The sequence below is a fragment of the Dasypus novemcinctus genome, chromosome 3, assembly GCF_030445035.2.
Source record: "Dasypus novemcinctus isolate mDasNov1 chromosome 3, mDasNov1.1.hap2, whole genome shotgun sequence".
Classification (NCBI taxonomy): Eukaryota; Metazoa; Chordata; class Mammalia; order Cingulata; family Dasypodidae; genus Dasypus; species Dasypus novemcinctus.
Window position 1 is genome coordinate 69,817,061 of NC_080675.1, and position 21,856 is coordinate 69,838,916.

The 21,856-nt window shown below is 34.9% G+C and overlaps 1 long non-coding RNA gene across 2 annotated transcripts in view; it reads left to right on the forward strand.

Annotated features, from left to right (window-relative positions):
- LOC139438665 (uncharacterized) overlaps nt 1–8,759 on the forward strand; it is a 138,881-nt gene extending 130,122 nt beyond the window's left edge. The window contains exon 3 of one of the 2 annotated variants that reach the window (XR_011648367.1): nt 4,132–8,759. This is a non-coding gene — a long non-coding RNA (uncharacterized lncRNA). The remainder of the gene's footprint in view (nt 1–4,131) is intronic. The other variant, XR_011648368.1, reaches the window with a different exon arrangement.
- The last annotated feature ends 13,097 nt before the right edge of the window (nt 8,760–21,856 follow it).

The following is a 21,856-nucleotide window of genomic DNA, read 5'->3' on the forward strand; positions in this document are numbered from 1 at the left end:
GTTGTTTAACTACAGTAAGTTTATGGTAGATAGAGGACTAAATTTCTGACCCAGAAAGCTAGTGTCTTTTGGGATATGATTTATTTAAACAAGATGTTTTAATGTTTTTTTTTTTAATTTGCAAGCTGATCACCTCATATATATTTGCCTTAAATTTCTGTTTATTTCACTTCCTCTGCTATTAATTCTATTAATTCTCATTATTATTATTACCTGAAAGATAGGCACATCTTTTGAATATGTTGTTGTATAGAGATGGATGCTCACAAAGTGAACAATAAATATTCATTTCTTTATCATTAAAAATGTAGTTATGTATAATCCAACACAGAAGAATTCAAATAAGTCAACGCATTCTATCATTTATTACAGTTCTCACAGTCAGTATATGAGAAAAAGAAAATTAAATAATGAAATGTTTTTATTATCTGTTCTCTATTCCTGACCATTTGAAATATACTCTTGTTTTAATGCTATTTCCCTTATTTCTAAATCAGTAATGATGGTACTTGGATGTTTTAGGATTCATATCCAATTAATTCTATGAAAACACCCTTATAAATTATAAATGTAAATATCAAATGAAACAATTATTTTTGTCAAATGTGTATTTTCCTATTAGCTATTAGTGTCTTGAACCCAAGTGGTAAAAAAAACCTACAGTTCTACAGTCTAGTTTAAGAAGACAAGATATGTGATTAATAACAATAATCAAAGCTACAAATTTGTCAGTGACACAAAGAAATTAAAATAAATTGATCTCCTATCCCTCACAGTCTAGCACTGAAATTCATACATTTAATAATATAGTAATTTGATAAATGGAAAAAAAAAGTTTAAAAATTTAAAAAATTAAAAATAAAAAATAAAAAAAATTGATTTGAGAACGAAAAGATGGGATAACTTTCTTTAAGTAGTGCAGTAAAATTTGGCTTTGAGCAAATGTTGGTATTCAAATGGAATCTAAAAGAGGAGGGAAAATTTATACATGTGAGAAAGGCTAGATATAATTAACATACCTAATTCTTTTTAGTTTTCACTTGTACCTGTTCTATAGAAAATATCTAAATATAAATTTTTCAATATGTATACTTTTTAAACTAGTTCTCTTGAATTATTGGTATGAGGCATACAGAGATGCAGATGATAGCCAATTTTCTTTACTATACCAATACACATTTTGAATTTGCAGTCATTGGACAGAACTATTTATTATTCCTTAATTGCATTCAATGCCAATTATTTATAAAAGTGAAAAACATTTAATTCACAGAAGTAAAGTATTAGGATATAATGTTGAAATCTTTGAAACCTGATGTTGGGGACTGAATTATGTACCCCACAAAAAAGACATTTTTAAGTCCTAATCCCCCATTCTTTGGGTATGGACTCATCTGTGAAAAGGATTATTTAAGATCCTATTTAGATATGACTAAAATGAATCATTGTGGACCTCAATCCATATGACTGGAGTTATGATAAGTGAAGAAATTAGAACACAGTGTAGAAACCATAGGAGAAGTTAGAGAAGGAGAGATTACCATTTGTTGGAGTCAGCAATGCATCTAACAAGCCAAGGAATCAAAAGGATTTGTCAGCAAGATATCACAAGAACTACACACTGTAGGGGAAAGCATGGCTGGACAATATATTAATAATGGTGGACTGTTGTTTAAACCAACTCAGGGTATGATATTTGTCATAGCAGCTGTGGTAGCTTGGAGTCGTATGCCCCAGAGAAATATGTTCTTAATTTTAATCCATTCCCCTGGGTGTGAACCCATTGTAAGTAGTAACTTTTGATGAGGCTACTTCAGTTAAAATGTGGCCCAAACTGTATGGCCCTTAGTCCTATTACTGAAAGCCTTATAGGGAGCAGCCAGAAACTGAAAGTTAACCTATCCAGTAGAGAAATCAGGAGACGTTGCCATGTGCATTGTCATGTGAAAGAAAAGGTACCTTGCAGCCAGCCCCCAAATGCCACATTTTTCAGGATGAAGTCATTTCTGTGCTGACTTTTTGATTTTTGATTTTTCCTAGCCTCAAAAGTATAACCCATAAATTCCCATTGTGTGGCCTTTGTTTTAGCAGCCATGAAATTAAAACAGGGGCCCTGGCAAAATAAGGTACCCCATTTTAGTGGAACTAGTTAAACTTTAAAATTCAAGGTACTTACCATTAGAACATCCAAGGTAGTGGGTTTTAAATAAAGTTAACAGAATACCATGAGTTAAACAATAAACATTCCCCTTTAACCAAAACTTAACATCAAATTGAAGGGGGAGTGGTACAGTAAAAAAGAATGGGAAAAAAATTCATCTTTGCCAAAACCTAATTCTGCTAATGGATTTCATTATCTCAGAAATGTTGAGTTATCATTTATCAAATATTCCATTTTTTATTTCATGTGTTTTTGAGAGGATCAGAAAAGTGAATATATTTTAGATTCATATATATGTTCATTGCTTTTGAATTTATTATTTCAATTTCCCAAGGTACTCTCTTGTACTAGCAATGATTTGAATGACTTTTCCAAACAGAAAACTATTTGAAAAAATAAGGCATCTTGTTGTCATCCCTTATACCCTAATGTCATCCATAATGACTAAATTTAGAAGGAAATAGAATTACTGTTCTACAACAAAATTCAATGTAACAATCCTCATTCTGAAATTGAGAGAACTATAGGGGATATATGGAACAGAATGGCTTAATAATTTATTTTATTTTACCTTATTATTTTATTTTTAGAATGATCTATGTTGATTGAATGAAATGTCACTGTGTAGGAAATGGTCATTCTATTACTATTACTATTTCTTTCACCTTTTATTTTTTTAGAAAATAATTGAAGCCACTTTTCCCTATGACCAATCCTTCTTTTAGAGTGGGGATTAAATTGTTATTCCATCGTTCACCTGCATGAAAACAGTTGTCATGCACATTTATACCAAGTGCTTGAAAGGAAATGGAATATTTCAGAATTACAGAGAACCCCATACTCTGCAGAAAGCTGTCAACTTTTACATTATGTGTGAAATTTTCCTTTCCATTAAAATCACTGATGTATTGCTAGTCAATAAGAAATATCATATTACTTGAAGAAAATCAAATTAATAAGTCAACAATCATTACAAAAACAGCTATGTATAAGTTAATATACATAGAATATAAAATATAAGTTCTATATTTGTTATTTTAAAATGTTTATTTTATCAAATTTCTACATAAATAAAAAGACGTAGAAGCCTGAACCAAGATGCATGGAACTAGGGGCACTAGTTGTTTTTTGTTTTGTTTTGTTTTCTTTTTAAGGAACAAAGTTACTATTTTGAGGACATCCCAAATGAATTACTAGTGGGTTTACAGATATTTCCATTCATGCTACCACAGTGAGAATCAAGAATTCTGAAAGTTAAAGCTGGCTACTTCTAGATATGTAAAAAGAATGTAATAAATTATGTCATGGAGAGCAAATACGAAGACATTCAGCAGAGCAAAAATAAGCACTTGAAAAAGCCTGAAGCAGCAGGCTGATAGTCCTAATAAAAGGGCAGAGAATCTCCTAGAGCTCACAGTCCCAGGAAATAAAGCTGCCTCAGCCAAAAAAAGAGGTCCAGATATGGATTTTGATTGATTCTTAATATAACCAAAGGCAAGCTCAATAAAAATAGAGGTTCAAATTTCCCATGTCTACAGGTGGATCTGGCACCAAAGGGAACATTTGTTTTAATTCTTGCACATAGGTTGAGCAAGAAGCAAGCAGTAGAGACTTAGCCACTGATTCTAACCCCAGGGCTGACATTTCTAACAAGATTGCCTAGAATTGTTCCTGCACCGAGATTTCCACCATCTATTCCTTTGTGTGAATGTCTGGTCTCAGCCACTATTTAGCAAGCTCCTGGAAATGCTTGAGGATGACCTGGGCCCAGCTATATCCTCATAGTGGAATTATCTAAACTTCTGGGGATTGCAGGATTGGTGGATGTGGTAGTTTGAACTGTTTGTACCACAGAAAGTATGTTTGCCCTATTCCTGGTGTGGTTGCATTGTAAGTAGGATTTTTTTATGAGACAACTTTAGTTAAAGTGTGACCCACCTCATTCAGGATGGTCTTAATTCTCTTACTAGAGTCCTTTAAAACAGGATGAATATATTGAGAGAAAGCAATGAAAGCAAGAAGTTGAAAGCAATGAAATCCAGAAGAGAAGTGAGAAACCCACAGATACAGCTATGAGCCTTGCCATGTGGCAGAGGAGTGAAGGACCCCTAGCAGCCCAGTCTTCATGAAGAAAGCATTGCCTTAGTGATGCCTTGATTTGGACATTTTTCTCAGTCTTAAATTTGTAAGGTAATAAATTCAATTGTTAAGCCAACCCATTTCGTGGTATCTGATTTCAGCAGCCTAGGAAATTAAAATGGGGGCAGGGGATTCCTTCAAGGGAAGAACTCCAGGTCCTCAACTGAGTCTTCATTGAGGCTCTCTGATAGGAGTCCAGCAGGCTTTAATGGAACCTAGACTCTGGGAGTCAGTATTTAGGATGATTTCTGGCTCAGTAGCCATCATTTCATTTGGTAGTGACATTTGATCATTCTGGATTTCTTCCCTATCCCCTGTGTCTCCAGGTATCCTTCAATCTCCATTTTGGAACATCCTTCTCCACTAACCCAAACCTAAACATGTACAGACTGGCAGCAATGTTTACAAATTCAGGATTTGAAAGAAGTTTATATGGAGAAAGACCCATTTCTTTATGTCTCTTCTTATGATAAGAAGATTGTGTTGGTGGCACCTCCACTATTCTCTTCTGTTTTTTGACTAGTGCAACACCTTTGGACATGGGTGTCTCTTAGATTAAGGAGGTTAAACGAGCTGTGTTCTCCAAGTTATATTCCACAGAATTGCCTATTATCTTGCATCTACATCTATTTGCTGCATTTGAAACATAACTTTACTTTGTATTTGCCCATTATTTGATCTAAAGTTGAAGGGTTTAGAGTTCTTAACCTGATCTGTAAATGAGAGAGATGAAAGCACTTAACACTTACTCAGTACCCACATTGCCTTGCTGCCCCAGTATCTGACCCCTTTCCATAAACACTTCATTTTTTCAATCCATCTAGTTCTTCAATAGAAAGCTGCTACAGCATCATTATCATTTATGAAGGAAGCTGGAGAGTCACAGTTTTAGATGTAAAAGTTTTGCTTAAGGTTAATACCCATCACTCAGGGAATCTCAAAATCAGTTTCCACTTTCCTTTCCCTCTGCTCTATCATTCCTTATATAATTCTGTGAAGAGAGTATCCCTCTTAGATGAATGAACACTATCTATTTGGTTCATTAATAGATAATTTAAAGATGAAATAAGGGAGGATAATTTCTTCCCTTAGCACCTATTTGAATGTGAACACTCTGGTAGAAGGGTGTTCTTATGTCTAGCTACAACATATATTCTCATAGCTGGATTGCCTTCTTATCACATCTTAACTCTGGGTTAATTTCCTTTCATTGCCTCTCATTCCAGGCAGTTTTATTCTTGCAGAAATATGGCAGGGCATATTTAAATTGCTATGGAAAATAATAAAAAGAGAATCTATAGAATCGCTAGTGATTACTGGGAAACTACTTTCTCAATCTTACTCCATGTTATGTTCTTTGCTTGTATTCTCAAGCTGATAATATATTTTGTATTTGACTTGCTGAAAAATGAAAATGGAGTTTAAGTTATATGTATATAAATTGCATGTTGTATTGGTGCAATAATTGTAATTAAAATATGAACACTAAAAGGGAAGCAAATTGGATGTGTTTTTCTCATAGGATAAAAATAACATGCCTCATACATCCATAAAACCCAGAACTTTTTGCTATCGCCCAAAACCAAATACCTATGATTATCCACTTTTAAATTATTCAAAATGCTACTAATTACCTCTTTTATTTTATACTTCCTTACTACTTTAGAAATAGAATGTATTTAATTATTAATTGGTTAGCATATTAACTTCTTGGATGATTTTAAAATTATTTATTGAAAGTGGTCAAGATTAGTATAAAATTTAATAAAAACAATTCAATATATTCATTCTTCATATGCTCTTTGTAAAAAATACTATACTCCATTAATGTTATTTTTCATTTTTCATGTTTAAAGCAATTATTTTACATTCCCTGTTACAAAAATACTAATTAAAAAGGCTATAAATTAAAAATTAAAGTTTGGTAAACATAATCAACATAAAGAAGATGCCTGACAACATTGGGAGAAGTACAAGTGTAAATGATTGTTAGGATTGACATTATTCTAAAAGAAGTAGCACATAAAATATACTGTTTTTGGAGTATTAGTTTTAGAGTTAATCACATCAATATATGATACTCATCATATTTTCTAGAGGAAATATGCATTATACATGTTTGTTGAAATTGCACATAGAGTCAAGCTAACAAAAAAAAATGAATATGTGCTTCGTTTATATGAAAGCCATATCAGAGAACAGCAAATGAAACAATATTTTTTTAACTTCATGTTTAAGTTGGGAAATATTATAAAATGCTGCTAATGTGAACTCCCCAGTTTTGCTTCTTTTTCAACTCTAAGGCAGTTAAAATTAATGTTGATTGTGGACATACAATATGCAAAATATCGTTCTAGTGTTTCATGAACATTTAGTCACAACTTTCTTATGATATAGGCATTATTTTTCTTCCATTTTGTGAATGTTTGTCCATTTATATGTGCCTCTGGCTCAAGGTCAGTATAATATTTAAATGTAGATATTCTAATACAATATGCTGCTGTATTTCATTCAATAACTATTTGATGACAATATTATTATACTGTTTAAACTTCTTGCTGATAATCACTTTCTAAGCATAAGTGTGCATGTGCATGTTTATAATTCTTCTAAAAATTTTGACATATTTATGATTTGATTTATTATCAAATTATAAAACCAAGTTTCAATGTCAGCGAGCTGATGTATCCTTCTGCCAAGGGTCACTAGTCAGCAAGTCTCCACCATTGCTTAGTTCATAGTATGTTAATGTGCTGTATTTTTAAATTAGGTTTCCTCTTTTTAATCAAAATACCTTTGTCTTTTGCAGAGGTAATAATATTACAAACTAAAAATGGAAAGAAACATCTCAGAAGTTTTACCTTAAATTGTTTAGTGTTTAGACAATATGCCTTAATATCTGTGCTACTCTTGGATGTCTCTGGCATAGGTCATTAATCACTATATATTTAAAGTTTCAAGGGCATATGTTTTGAGAACACTTGAGTTAAGATCTAGATTCAAATATGAACTAATTCAATTACTTTGGACAAGTTATATAACTTCTCATGACTCTCATTTAGGGCAAATAGGACAAGTGGAAAAAGTAAAGGTGTCTCTTTATGTAAAATTTTAGATATAGATATGGTTACATAAATGGAGATTGATAGTGTTTTAATGTTTAATACTAATATTTTCTGTAAGAAAATAATTTGTTTCAAAATCTTATGAATACATGTAAACATTTGTTATTCAGTATCTCCAATTAGTATCCCAAATATTTAAATAACATAAGTAAATACAATACCTTTATTTAATAAGCACAACTAATAGATAATAAATTCTAGGATAGAAACTGTTATTTATAATAGTGAGCTAAATTATCTCATCTTCACTGTTGTGAAACATAAGATTTACATGACATTGAAGAAAAGCCAAATGATTGGTTGCATTTTAAGCTGGTTTTAAAACAAACAGTAAGTGTAAAGTAAAACGTGTTTCAAATGGGGAAGACCAATTAAATTTGTGTGTTTGTTCTATAACTATCCATAAATCATAAATTGCTTCAAACTATACATTACATTCTCTAATCTTCCTTTTTAATTTCTGCAAATCAGCCATACTGATATAACTTGTGGTTTTCAATAAATCCTGAAAGTCAGAATTAAGTTCTAGCATAGTTTTGCTTTTCTGATTTGAAACAAAGACATATGTAACAACTGAATAAAAACTCTCTTGATGTCTTTTTATTTTATGACCCCTTGGGTATGATGGAAAATGTGTGAGGAATTTTCTATTTCTTGTAATCTGAAAGATTAGATAGCCTGAATATCATCATTTGGTATAAAATACTTTAGAACATTGGGTTAAACTCTTTAAAATATATAGCCTAGCTGTCAAGAAAATAAGGAGAATCCTCCGTTTTCCATAAGAAAAAGTACACTTTATTATTATTGCCTTTTTAGGTGAAGCTAGCCAGCACTGGAGCTGGAGCTACCCTGGGGGAATGTGTTAATCCTCCAGGGCCTAAAATTTTGGATTCAGGCATCCAGGAACAAGAGGTGGGACAAAGCCTGAACTGCTCCTGCCCCTTTTCTGTATTGTAAACTTATTATCTTATGATTTATTGTGGAAACAAACCTTTTTCCATGTATTTGATATGCCACATTTATCATATACGAATTTTATAAATACTTGAATCTGTTTTAAGATCTTATATTCACCTCTTCCAATCTGCCCATCAATTATGGTGGCTGTACCATATTCAATTAATACATAACTTTAATATATGCTTTAATGTGCCTTTGATTATTAATTTGAAAACTATTTTGATTGATATTTTTCAGACACTTCATATTTTGTAATATTTCATGAAATAACATTGTGTTTGAATTATATTGATATTTTTTAAGTTGGAAAGAATGACCAATTTACAACATTTAGACATCTTTTTCCACAAAAATAAAATATTTATCAATTATTCATATTTATTTGTTTTCTAGTGCTCAACAGAATCTTGAAATTTTTGTAATATGTGTACTGTATATGTCTTATGTCCCTTTTTAAAATCTCCATAGTACATATTTAATCCTTAACTATTATTCTCTCATCCATTATAAAACTATTTCATCTTTAAGTCCCACAAATCAATCTATTAACAATGATATTTGATCTATATTACTGATATAGTAGTGTCTTATAAATGTTTTATTCTATAATATTCACTCAGCTCCCTAGGAAATATTGGAATTTACCAATTTTTAAAATAGTTGTTCTTGATGGAAGATAATTAAACCAGTTTTTCCTCGTCCAGGATCTGAGGTGTAGAGGTTAAAATAGAAATGGTTCCAGGTTAGGGTCTCTGAGTATTTGTCAGCATCACGGGATCATTGCAGACTGGGTGTTTGGAGACTGTTCATAACCACCAAAGCACTGAATTATCAAGAAACAAATTTTCCCAGCAACTGAGCTTTATGTTGACGATAACGTATGCATTTATACAACTTGAAATCTATCCATTCTTGAAAAGTGCGATGGTTAGGATAATGTGTCAACTCGGCCAGGTAATTGTGCCATTATTTGGTCAAGCAAGCACTGGCCTATTTGCAATACAAGGACATTAATAGACTTTCATCACCAGTGAGTTTATTGCATAGATCGCTGATTACATCCACAATCAACCAAGGAGACTGCCCTCAGCAATGTGTGACCTTTTACCCAATTAGTTTAATGCCTTAAAAGAGAGAATTTTCCAGCTTGACTTCAGAACAACCATCTCCTGGGAAATCATCAAGGACCTTCATCAGAACCTCTGGTTTGCAGTCTGCCTATGGATTTTGGACTTGTGAATCCCCATGGTCACCTGAGAGATTTTATAAAATCATGTACTATTTACAGATGTCTCCTGTTGATTCTGTTTCCCTAGAGAATTCCAATTAAGACAAAAGGTAAATTTTTACATTTTTATTTAGTAAACTCATTAATATTTTGTTTATCACAAAATTTATTGTGGCGAATACACAGTTTTAACAAAAGAAAAGAAAGCATGTCTCTGTTTCTGTTTTCCAAGTAAATCACTCGGCAGAGTAATAATTGAATTCAGGTAATAGGTGCTCACTTCTGAATCTGTATAATTTAGCCCAAAGGAGCATTCTCTCTTGAGCACTTCAAGGCCATAACGTCACTGAATATTTTGTACCACATGCTTTGAATTAGCAGACACTGCTTACATGCGTTGGTGGAGTGATAGATATCTACCTTCTTATTTCTTCTACAGTGCTTTCATTGGTAGCTGCTTACTTTGCTCAATGGCATTTCTATCTGTTAGATGTCTTTGTATGTACTAAGTTTTATTTAAAAAAATCTCATCTCTTCACATACTGTTTGATACGTCTGTTGATCTCGTAGCCACAAATGCCATTGTTGCCTTGTGCTTAGGAAGTGTTTCAATAAGTACTTGAGACACTTATGTTGCTTACCAAGAACATAATTGTCCTCTTTACATTCAATTGAAAATTGCTTTGGCAGTGAGAGTATTGATTCATTTTACACTACCAGCTCTACAATGTTGCACTGTAAGTTTTCTAGGAACGCATATTTGTTAGCAGTGAAAATATTACTCTTTAATTCAGCAAGGCATTGTTATTCAGTGTGAATTTGTGTTTTGGGGATATAAAACAATATAGGAGATAGACCTTTAGAGAAACGAGACATGCAAGAAAAGTTCAAGGACCACATATTAGCAAAAAGTGTCATAATTGTGACTGAGAGGAAAGAGAAGTCATTGTGAATTAAAATATTACAGAAGGAAGTGAGATTTAGAATTGACTTAGAAAGATCACATTGACAGATTTTGCTGCATTCCAGGTCCCATTAAAGCTGTTTATGATGTACCACAATGCAAAGATATCTTTTTTTAGTCATTCTGAGCACCGTTATGGTTGGACAACCATAAGATAGCAGTTTACTAAGGTAAATTCCAATGTACAAGGGAGCACGTGGCTATGGTTAAAGGGGCATTACAGAGACGTTTCCATTGAAACAACAGATATTCAATTTAGAAAGACAATTTAAGAGGCAGCAATTAAGCTTTTCCAACTGAAATTACTTAAATGATATGAAAATTTTTGCCTCAAGCTAATGTAAGACAGAAGAAAGGGTGGGGCCTGGTTTTGGCCTGGTTACATCCTAAGAATTATCTTGGTTGATTCCCCTCCACATGCTTGCTCCAAAGTTATTCTCATAGTGACTCAGTTGTAGTTCCAGGCTAACATCTATACTTTATATCAAGAAATAGAGTCTTTGTGACAAGTTTTTCTGTTCATAGAAATTAAGCATTTCCTAGAAGCTCTCAGCAAACTATCATGCTTCATTTTTCCAGATTGATTCACATGCCTATTCTTGAACTAGTCACCATCAAGACAATCCAATTAGACTCATGAGGATTCATTCTAGAACCATGAAAGTGGTCAGCTTCCCCAGAAGCACCTGAACTCCCATGGATGAAAGATAGAATTTACACAAAAGTCAAAGATCTTTTAGAGGAATCCTGAAATAGGAGTGGCTGTTTGATGGGTATTCAGAAATTTTCATTATTTGGTAAAAATCAATTGTGAAATTATTTAGTCTTGGCATGAAGGATTGGTAATGTTTTTAAAAACGTATTGGTGTTTTTTGACCTTCCTATTTCTTCATTGTTAATTCTTACAATTCATATATTTTTAAAATTTATCAGTATTATATAGATATTAAGTTTACTATATTAGTAGCAATTATATATTCATATGTTAATTCTTTTCTTTCTTTCAGGTCTCAATATATGAAAAGACAGTGTTAAAAACTTCAGAAAAACTTCTGATTTTTATCTGTCTTTTTGCAGTTTTATTAATTAATGCTTAAAATATTTTAAGATTTTAGTGATAGCTGTGTATATTTTCTTGAGAGTTGTATCTAATTCTGCTATTTTTATATTTTTACAACATACATTCCCCTACTTTTGTCTTGAATTCCATGTCATTGTGTATGACATTGATGCTATAGTTTTCTTTTTTTTTTTAAGATTTATTTTTATTTATTTCTCTCCCCTTCCTTCCCCCTCCCCGCCACCCCAGTTGTCTGTTCTCCCTGTCCATTCCCTGTGTGTTCTTCCGTAGCCACTTCTATTCTTGTCAGTGGCACCAGAAATCCGTGTCTCTTTTTGTTAGGTCATCTTGCTGTGTCAGCTCTCCATGTGTGCAGCACCACTCCTGGGCAGGCTAAACTTTCTTTCATGCTGGGTGGCTCTCCTTATGGGGGGCACTCCTTGCACGTGGGGCTCCCCTCAGGAAGTGGACTTGGTTAGAGCATCCGCCTTAGTTTTATTTTGATTCATGTTGAACTAGTATAACAAGGTCTATTATTTCAAAGTAAGTTTCTGTGTCTTTTTGTGCTCTTGTAAACATATTATATTTGGTTGTTCTACCAATTCTGAGAATCACTGTTTACATTGCTTGGTTTAATTCATCTAATGCCACACTGTTTTATTAAGACTTACTTCAGGAGTTATCTGTTACATTTCCCACTTTTGGCATTTAATCTGCCTTTCTTTTTATTATCTCTCTTTTTTCTGCTTTCCATTGAATAGAGTAAGTTACTTTGCGTCTAAAGTCTGTTTTTTTCCCTTTGTTTAAAACCCACACTTATATCAACACACCATTATCAATTTCACGGATTTAATCTCTCACATGCACACATATTAAAAGAAAATTCCTAACCAAAGTCATCTGAAGGAATAGGAAAATAAACCATTGATGAATATCTCTTATGAATAGAGGCACAGAAATCAAGCAATATATAAAAAGGATTGTACACCGTGACTGAGTGGAGTTTATTCCAGTAATGCAATATTGTTTTAACATGTTATAATCAATTAAGTTAATGGAATATATTATAGAACAAACGACAAAAACACATGATCATTCAACATTCTTTTATTGTAGGGAGCCACCAGCTGTGAGACCTATTTACAGTCTCTCACAACATGGCGGATCTCACAACATGGCAGATCTCACAACATGGCGGAGTTCACAAATCTGCCCTGTCATTTCCTTATTCTTCTTCCTCCCTGCTTCTTTGTTTTCCCCTACCCGCTGCAACTCAGGTGACCACAGCAATATGCATGTGCAAGGCGGGAAACTCTGCAGACCTGGCACGAACTTTCAGCCAATCCCCTCCTTGGACGTCTGCCACCCGCAAAACCAGCCTATCACCTATGTACATGTTCCCTTCCCTCTCTATATATCCCTGTGTTTTATCCCCAATAAACGAGACTTGATCAGAATCCTGTCTTGCCTCCATTCTTTCTCGTCTCCTGCCCCCACTTCTTCCCACAGGCCCCTGGAATCCGCCCCCACCGGTTCGGACAAGTGGCGCCCGACGTTGACAGGGCCCAGGGATGAAGTTCGAGCCGACGCTGAAAAGCCTGGCCAGGTACCCCAAGCCATCAGCTTGGGCGGAAGAGACCCAAGCCATCAGCTTGGGCGGTGGAGACCTTCAAAAGACTGCCTATCTTCTGAAGACTGTCTCGGTGAGTGATCGGCTATAATGGGGCAGGCATCCTCTAGTGATAGTTCCCTTTTCCTGTCCAGCCTGCAGGCCCCACTTAGGACGAGAGGAGTAAAGGTTAATGTTAAAGAACTCTCTAAATTCTTTGCTTTCCTAAAAGAAGTTTATCCCTAGTTTCCACAGGAAGGGAGCATTTACAACTCATAAAGGAGCTACAGCAGCTAAAAGAATTACAACACCATAAATGCAGAAAGGCAGTTAACCACAATCCTTTTATCGACTTCCCGCCCACCTGCGCCTGCTTACAAAGGCCACCCAGGCGTGCATCCCCTGCTGTGATTAAAAAACCCCTCCTTTTTTTTGCATAACCGGTCACCGAGAGGCAAACCAAGGGGCAAAACAATGAGGCAGATGGTGAGGTGAAGGTACTTCGTGTGCATTCCACTTTCCCCTTTAAATCTTTAAAAGAGCTTAAAACCACTGCCTCCACCTATGGGCCCACTGCTCCGTATACTATTACCATCTTGGAGCACATTGCGGATGCCTGGCTCACACCTCATGATTGGCGTACTCTTGCTCGCTCTGCTCTCAGTGCAGGAGATTACCTATTATGGAAATCTGAGTACGCTGAGTTCTGTGCCGATACAGACAGGCGTAATGCTCAGGCTGGCAACGGGTGGAGTATTGATATGCTTACAGGGTCAAATGATTATAGAGATAATACAAATCAATGTAGGTATGACCCTGGCCTATTTGCTCAAATTCAAACTGCTGCCCTTAAGGCTTGGAAAAGGTTGCGCTCAAAAGAACACCCTGCCTCCTCCCTCACTAATATTAAACAGGGGCAGGAGGAGCCTTTTTCAGATTTTGTAGGCAGATTGTGTGCAGCTGCAGAAAGGCTGTTTGGTGATATGTAAAGCAAATTGCCTTTGTAAATGCCCCTTTAAATCTTTAAAAGAGCTTAAAACCGCCACCTCCACCTATGGGCCCACTGCTCCATATAACCAAGGTAATAAAATTAGTACCAAATTTTTATCAAGGTCTAAAAGGAATTTTCAGTTTTAAATCAATAATTATCTCCAGAACTTCAAGTCTCAGTATAGTCTTACAGTAATAATCCAAAAATGTGTGCTAATGGTCTGCCTAACTGCTGCTCAAGTTATTTTAACTGATTGCTGATAACTAATAAAAATGTTTCCAAGCACAAGCTTGCATATTACAGGCAACATGAATTCCAGAAGAAATCTTGAAAGGTACAATCTAAGATGTGCTATATAACAGAGAATTTAAAAGCAGCTATACCAAGAAAGTAAAGAATTATGAGTCGATTGTAAATAAATTGTATGTTTCTGTTAATGTGTTGTAATTGTTTTGTGTTTGTCTGTCTGTTCATTCAATGTCACTGTACATTGTGATACCTCCGGATGGTAATATAAATTAGTAAAAAAAAAAGAGCGCTATTTGAATGGCCAAAAATTAAATAAGTGCTTATATTAACACTTAAGTTTATTATATTAATACATAAGTTTAAATGTTAATGAGATATCTACAATGATAAAAATTGTAAGTCTTGATTAACAAAATTACTATGCCTTTTCATAAAAAATGGTTCTTGCCTAGATTGAAATGAATAACTTATTTTTCTTCACAGGATAATATAAAGGATGTAAAACTTAAATGAATATTAGAAAAGTTAAAAGTTTGTGAAAATGCTAACTGAAATTTAATAAGTCTTTGCAAAAAGGTGTTTTGTCCTAAAGTAGGATGGCTAATTTTCATAAACTCTTGGAACTTAAATGATTGTGGCAAGTTATAGAAAGTATTGTGGTAACTTTAAGTAAAGAAATGTGTTCTATAAAGGTAAAATTTGTCTTAAAATGATATAATTATAGTCTATATGGTTATAAATAATTATAAGAAGTTTTATAAAGCATTGTTTAAATTAAAGTGTTTAAACAAACCTGAATTAATAATGATAATAATAATAAAAGGTAATTTTATAACAGGGAAGTTTGGCTGCATCCAGCCTCCCTTGACAACTTGCTTTTAGGAGGCTGTTTCTGATATTGCATGCTACTAAGTATTTATAGAAAAGTTCATTATTTTAACAAGCTTGTTTAGTGTTCATGGTATTATGTTATAAAAGGTTTGCTTAATAACTTTGTATGTAGGCTATATGGAAAGTTTTTCTAGGAATAGCTCCTACTATAGAATGGATTGGGAATAATAGTAAGAATGGTCAATATCTGCATTTAAATCAAATTTGTCATCTTCAGGCAGGTGTAAGAGATCCTTATATGTTTGTGGTTGGAAAATTAACTATAACCCAAAAATGCTCTATTCTATAAAAATGAGGCCTTGCATCCTAGTAGCCACTACCCCGCAACTAACATACTATGGAGAAGGCAAACTAAAAATTTTACTATCCTCATCTGTGTCAAAGAGAGCCACCTTCCTCTCTATATTGATAAAAAATTAGCCTCACAGGTTCAGTCACTGCAGCTGCCATGGCAGGTGGTGCTCTTGGTCATGGCCTCATCAGCTTGCAATACTTTAAACAACAACAACAAATTAGCCTAGAATCCAGTGTGCAGTCTCTTGACTCTCTGCAGCGGCAACTAACATCCCTCACCCAGGTAGCCTTACAAAACCGCAGGGTCCTTGATTTACTCACAGCTGTAAAAGGGGGAACTTGCCTTTTCCTTCAGGAGGAATGCTGCTACTACGTGAATGAATCTGGTATTGTTGAGCAAAATGTTAAGAAATTTTGAGAATTACGGGAAGGAATACTGCCCTCCCAATCAACTTCCTCATCTGCCTGGCTCACTTCCCCTCTCGCAACGTGGCTAGGTCCCCTCCTCAGCCCCCTAATCACTCTCATATTAATCTGTGCATTTGCACCTTGCCTCCTTAAATTTCTCCAAGAAAGGATGAAGCAAATCTCGGCCCACGTGATGTATCTTGCCGCTGTTTGTGATGTATCTTGCTGCTGTTCATCAGTACCCACCTATCCGGACCAAAGAATGTCGAAGAATGAACAACCAACCTTTGAAAATGCAAATTTCTTATGTTGTCTCATTTGCTATCCTGTACCCTAATAACATTTCTTTGCCTGTTTTCCCTTTACAGTCACCACCTCCCTTACCATGGCTTAACCTTCTCTGTTTAATATATATCACTGAACGGCTTCGGCAAAGATCCAGCGGCTCGAATGAGCAATGGGCACCCTGGCCTGACAAGACTGGGGCAGGTGTGGACACACCCACCAATCTCAGTACATCATGCTTGTCATACGCAGTCTATGAGGGCTCCCCATTATAGCTTGCTGTAATTGCAAGCCATCTGTCACTGAGGCGCTGGACTGGTTAGCCAATGATGGGCAACTGGGCTGACCCATCAGTCAACCTAAGACAGGGACATGACCTTTTGCTGCCATGATTCCCAATGACGGGTAAGATTGATTGCATACTGGGTAAGACGAATCGCTTACCAGGTGCAGCCCCGACCTAAGACAGGCACAGCCCCCCTTTCAGCACGGGAGCACCTCACAGCCGCATGCCACTACTGAAAATAAGCCCTGCTCTATTATGAGCCATCGCTGGCTGTTCCTTTCTTCAATTCATAACTCATTAAACAGAAAAGGGGGACCTGTAGGGAGCCATCTGCTGTGAGACCTATTTGCAGTCTCTCACAACATGGCGGAACTCACAACATGGTGGATCTCACAACATGATGGAGTTCACAAATCTGCCCTGTCATTTCCTTATTCTTCTTCCTCCCTGCTTCTTTGTTCTCCCCTTCCCGCTGCAACTCAGGTGACCACAGCAATACGCATGCCCAAGGCGTGAAACTCTGCAGACCTGGCACGAACTTTCAGCCAATCCCCTCCTTGGACGTCTGCCAGCCGCAAAACTAGCCTATCACCTATGTACACGTTCCCTTCCTTCTCTATATATCCCCGTGTTTTACCCCCAACAAATGAGGCTTGATCAGAATCCTGTCTTGCCTCCATTCTTTCTTGTCCCCTGCCCCCACTTCTTCCCACAGGCCCTTGGAATCCACCCCCGCTGGTTCGGACATTTTATGATAAAAACACTCAACAAACTAGTAATGGAAAGGAACTTCCCTAACATGATAAAGGGCATCTATGAAAAAATCCACAGCTAATATCATACTTGATAGAGAAAGACTGAATGCATTTCCCTGAAGATCAGGAACAAGACAAGGATGTCCACTCTCAACATTTCTAGTCAACATTGTATTGGAGATTAAAACCAAGCAAATTAAGAAGAAAATTTACCCATATTAGAAGGGAAGTATACAAATATCTCTATTTGCAAATAAAATGATCTTATATATAGAAAGCCCTTAAGAATCCCCTAAGTGACAATGAATACTAACAGATAAGTTCAGCAAGTTTATAGGATACAATGAACATAAATCAATATATACAAATCAAATGCAGATACACTTGCAATGAACAATAAAAAGTGAAAGTAAGAAAACAAATTCATTTAAAATGGCATCAAATTAACAATATTTAAGAATATATTTAATTAACAAAATTAGCACAAATAGTATACAGTGAAATCTGCAAAGTATTTTTGAGAGAAGTTAAAGGTGGTCTAAATAAATGGAAAGACAGTCTGTGCTCATGTATTGGAAGACTTAAATTCAGCAAGGAGACAATTCTACCCAAATTGAGCTACATATTCAATGCAATATTGATCATGTTTCCATCAGGGTTCTTTGCAGAAATTGATAAGCTGACCCTAAAATTCATGTCAAAATTCAAAGGAAACAGAATCATAAAAACAATCTTAAACAAAGAAAGAGCAGTGTTAGAGGACTCACATTTCCTGATTTAAAAACTTCCTTCAAAATTACAGTAATCAATATCATGTGGTAGTGCATAAAGGTAGACATAGAGGCAAATATAATAGAATTGAGAGCCCAGAAATAAACTCTCACTTTATGGTCAATTGATTTTAAGAAGTTTGAGAAGACAATTCAATGGTAAAATAGCCTTTTTAGTAAATGGTGTAGGGGCAATTGGATAGTCACAGGCAAAAGAATGAAGTCAGATCCCCATCTCAAATTATATACAAAAAATAATCAAATGATATTAAGACTTAAATGAAGAAGCTAAAGTTATAAAGATCTTGGAATAAAAAATATGCAAAATTTTTTACTACCTTTATTAAGCAATAGTTTCTTAGAGGACCCCCAAAGCACAAGCAATGAAAGAAAAATAGATCAATTGGACATCATAAATATTAAAATATTTTGCACTATCAGGAAAGTGAAATGACAACCTACAGAAAAGAAGAAAATTATATATTTTATAAGGAACTTGCATCAAATACTAAAAAGAAATAATGTAATTCAATAATAAAATGACAAATAATGCAGTTAAAATCTTTAAAAGAACTGAGATGTTTTCTCAAAGCAGATATACAAATAGCCACTAAGCACATGAAAAGATGCTCAAAGTTATTATAATCTGGGAAATCCAACTCAAAATTTAATTGCAATATCACTTCATATCCACTTGGATGGTGTGACAATTTGAATCCTGTGGATCCCAGAAAAGACTTTTTTAAACTAATCCATTCCTGTGGGTATGAGACCCTTTGATTGTGTTAAATTTGCTTAAGGAACCTTGGTTAGATTACTTGATAAGACAGCTTTTGGTTGTACTGTGTCAGTGAGGCATGATACAGGTTGGATCTCAACCCCCTTATTGGAGTCTTATATAGACTGAGAACACACAGAGAGACAGAAAAAGAAGTCACTATTTTGATCCTGTGATATGATGGAAAGGACTGCAGGAAGACAGAGAAGCCTCTAGAGATATAGAGAGGTCCCAGTGTCTGGAATCAGCAGAGCACAGAGGCATGGAAAGAACCCATGGAGCCCATGAGCTGAGCCCATGGAGCAGCTCAAGTCTGAGGAGACCAGGTCTGCCATATGCCTGATCACCCACAACTGAGACTCTGATCCCTGGGAGACTGTGATCCTTGAAAGGAAGGCAAGCACCTTAGCAGAGATTGGCTGCCATCTTCCCTTGCCATGTGGTAGAATTATAGCATCTGCCAACAGTCAAACCTTGGTGAGAAAGCATCTCTGATGGTGCCTTGATTGGATATTTCATGACCTCAGACCTGTAAGATTTTACCCTAAAAAAATTCCCATTATAAGGCCAACATATTTTGGGTATACTACATTGGAAACCTTTGACAAACTTAGACAGATGGCTACAATCAAAATACATATAATAAGTGTTGTGTTGTGATTATGGAGAAATTGGAAACCTCATACACTCCTGAGATGGGAATGTAAATGGCATAATCATTTTGGAACAATAATTTGACAGTTCCTCAAAAATTGTAACATAGATAACCACTCTTAAGAGATATATAAGCAAAAGAAATGAAAATCTATGTCTACACAAAAACTTGCACACAAATGTTTATAACAGCATTATTCACATTAGTCATAAAGTGGAATCAACCCAAATAACCATCAATTGATTAATGGATAGATAAAATACATTATTTTTCATCAATAACAAGAATGAAATTCTAATTTTTTATAGCATGGATGAAACTTGAAAACATTATTTTAAGTGAAAGAAGCCAGTCACAGAAAGACACAGATTTATAATTCCTTTTATTTGAAATGTCCAAAATATGTGCATTATAAAGACAGAAAATAGATTTGTGGTGACTGAAGACTCAGAGTGTTAGAGGAAAATAGGGAGTTAGAGGAAAATAATGGGTACAAGTTTTCATTTTTGGGATGATTACAATGTTGTAAACTTGACAGTGGTGATGGATACACAATTCTATGAATATACTAATATCCATTGATATGTATCACTTACATGGGCAACTTGTATGGTATGTGAATTATATCTCAATAAAACTCTTACTAAAATGGCAAATGTTTTAGTACTCATCTGTTGCAGTTTGATATAGCTATGAATTCCAAAGATAGATATTGAATTATGTTTATAAACTGGTCTGTACCTGGGCATGATTAAAATATGATTAGGGCTTTGATTGGGCCATGTCAGTAGGGTGTTAAGGTCCCACCCACCCCCCTTGGTGTATGGGGACTCAAAGATAAAAGGCATGGCAAAGACAGAGTTGAACCTTTTTGATGCTGGAAATTTGATGCTGGAGTTTTTCTGTTGGAGTTTTGAGCTGGAAATGAACATGCAGGAGATGAACACACAGGAATAGAGACAGCTCCATACACATGGCAGAAGTCCCAGGGAGAGAGACAAAGCCATCTGCCTGATAATCTACAGCTGGCTTTCTGGAGTGAGCACAGCAGCTGAGCCAGGAGAGAAATGCAGCCCTGGAAGAAAGGAACACTCAGTCCAGAGAGAAGCAAGTCCTGGGAAGAGAGGAACCCAGGAAGCCTGAACCCTGGCAGATGTCAGCAGCCATCTTGCTCCAACACGTGGCAAAAGGCTTTGGTGACAGAAGTAAGTTATGCTTTACAGCCTGGTAACAGTAAGCTTCTACCCCAAATAAATTTCCTTTATAAAAAACCAACCAATATCTGGTATTTTGCTTCAGAACCCCTTTGGCTGACTAATGCATCATCCTTATACTTTCTCACCCATTCCCATGTAGGTATTATTTAGAATTTTTGTTTTTGGCTAATACTCTGCTTACTCTTTACTTTTGCATGCAAAATAAAATTACTAAATTTTATAATCACCATTTCTTATAATGTACCATTTATGCATTCTTCTAAATTTTGTTAAGTACTTCCTACATGAATATTTTCAAACTGTGTTTATATTTGCCAAACCTCTTTAGTTCATGTATACCTTGGAATATTTTATTACACTGAAAATTAAGTAGTGTTTTGAATGGACTTACAATTCTTAGTTCCAATTTTTAAAATTATATCCTATAATATAACTCTAGTGTATTCCTGCAATCCATGTTGTTGTTGAGAAATAGATCAATTTGATTTTTATTCATTTGTAGATGATCTGCTATGTATTTGTGAAGGTTTTTAGTTTTCTTTTTTTTACTTGTTTCTATATTGCTAAATTGCATATTTCTAGTTATCTATCCCATATGATTTCTTATGACACTTTTGAATTCTAGTTCTTTCTATTTTTATTTCCAGGGAATTTATGTCCATCATTCCTTAACTCGTTCCTTCATAGTTGTTTTCTTTCTTTCCAAAAATCTTTATTTGTTTTTCTTTTAAAATTTACTTTCTGTATTTCTTAACCTTATTTTTCCAACTATCTTTATTTTTTTTAATATTTTTTATTTTTTAAAAGATACTCAGATTATATAAGTGTTTCATAAAAATGTAGGAGATAACCATATGCCCTACACCATACACCTCCCACACTTTCCAACATTAGCAACATCCTTCATTAGTGTGGTACTCTTGTTACAATTGATGAACACATATTGGAGCATTACCACTAAGTATGGATTATATTTACATTATAGTTTAAACTCTCTCCCACACATTTTTTTTGTAAGTTATGACAAT